Below are 1,352 nucleotides of genomic sequence, written 5' to 3' on the forward strand. Positions count from 1 at the left end.
AAAAAAAAAAAAAAAAACACCAAGAGATAAGAAACCTCCCCAATCCTCAGATAATAAAGTGAAGTGATTCAAAATCCAACACACCACATAATCCTTTTCTTTCCTTTTTCCTGAAAAAATATTTGATGAAGGGCCTTTACATATATAACCAAAAGTTTCTTTTCCAGACAAAAAAACCATACAGGAGACGAATTAGTCGACCACTTGAGTATCAAATAAGGCTTATATAAATACAGAATTTTCAACAACAACGATATCATTGACCGATCCACTGAAATTATAGTTTATCCAATGTTACCACCACTACAGATCTGAATGGAGGAAAACAGATATTCAACAATGCCCGAACAAATCACAATAGCTCGTACTGACCCACTCAATTTCTCGAGAAAAAAAAAAATGGCAAAACAGCGGCATTACACCCAGGTTTTAAAGACAAAAAACAGTTGGAGCAAACGAAAATCAAATAAGATTCAAGTGGTATAGCTTTCCGGATCTAATCAGTTATTCGAGATCAAAAATGTAACAAGATAAAACCATGATTCGAAAATAGCAGGAGAATCATCATCAGCAGTAAACACAATTGGAGCCCTCTACCGACAGATTGGGAGAAATGAGGAGAAAGGGATATGACGGAGTGGCTATTCGTTCGAAAAATTTACCTGATAAATCCCTCTTCCAATGAGGAAATATCAGATGCCAAAGAGCTGAAAGATCCAAGAGACCAGAGTTCTAGTGATATTGATGATGCCTTTAAAGTTTGAAGTTACAGAGACAATCGCTGGAACTACAAGATCTACGGACCGCTTCTGTCGCCGTACTCCAACCGTCGCCCGTCGGGGTCTTGTGATCCTTTTACTCGGAAGTTGGAAGTTGGAAGTCTTGGAGCCTGGAGGGATTAATTTGTTTGGGAGAATATCCTGCTGCCCTGCTGTACTTATACGCAGTAGAAAATTCATACTTAAATTCGATTCATTTTTTGGTTTAAATTCAGATTATTTAACCTTTTATTGCATATGGCTATATACAATTACAATTTCTTTTTTTTTTAAAGGCTTTGTTTAGCTATATGGCGTGCCATGTACGAATGGAGTACCAAAGATTGTTGGAAGGGAATAATCACTTATGGAGTTATGGTCATTTGCAATGGAACATATATTATTGGGTAATTTACAGCGCCACCCCCTGGAGAATGCCAATATTATAGGAACACCCCCTCTCTTTCACCAAATTAGACTCAGACCCCCTACCGTCAATCTCCGTTACAGAATATATTTTATATGCTGATGTCAGCTACTGTTTTTTATATTAAATACCAAAATGCCCTTACTAAATGTGAAGTACCTAAAATG

At 37.0% G+C, this 1,352-nt stretch overlaps 1 protein-coding gene across 1 annotated transcript in view; it reads right to left on the minus strand.

Annotated features, from left to right (window-relative positions):
* The window catches only part of LOC122078127, a 28,797-nt gene extending 27,859 nt beyond the window's left edge, over positions 1 to 938 (minus strand). The window contains exon 1 of the mRNA XM_042643989.1: positions 663 to 938. The gene's annotated coding sequence lies outside the window, so the exon portion shown is untranslated. The remainder of the gene's footprint in view (positions 1 to 662) is intronic.
* Between the last annotated feature and the right edge of the window lie 414 nt (positions 939 to 1,352).

The sequence above is a fragment of the Macadamia integrifolia genome, chromosome 5 (assembly GCF_013358625.1).
Source record: "Macadamia integrifolia cultivar HAES 741 chromosome 5, SCU_Mint_v3, whole genome shotgun sequence".
NCBI classification, from domain to species: Eukaryota; Viridiplantae; Streptophyta; class Magnoliopsida; order Proteales; family Proteaceae; genus Macadamia; species Macadamia integrifolia.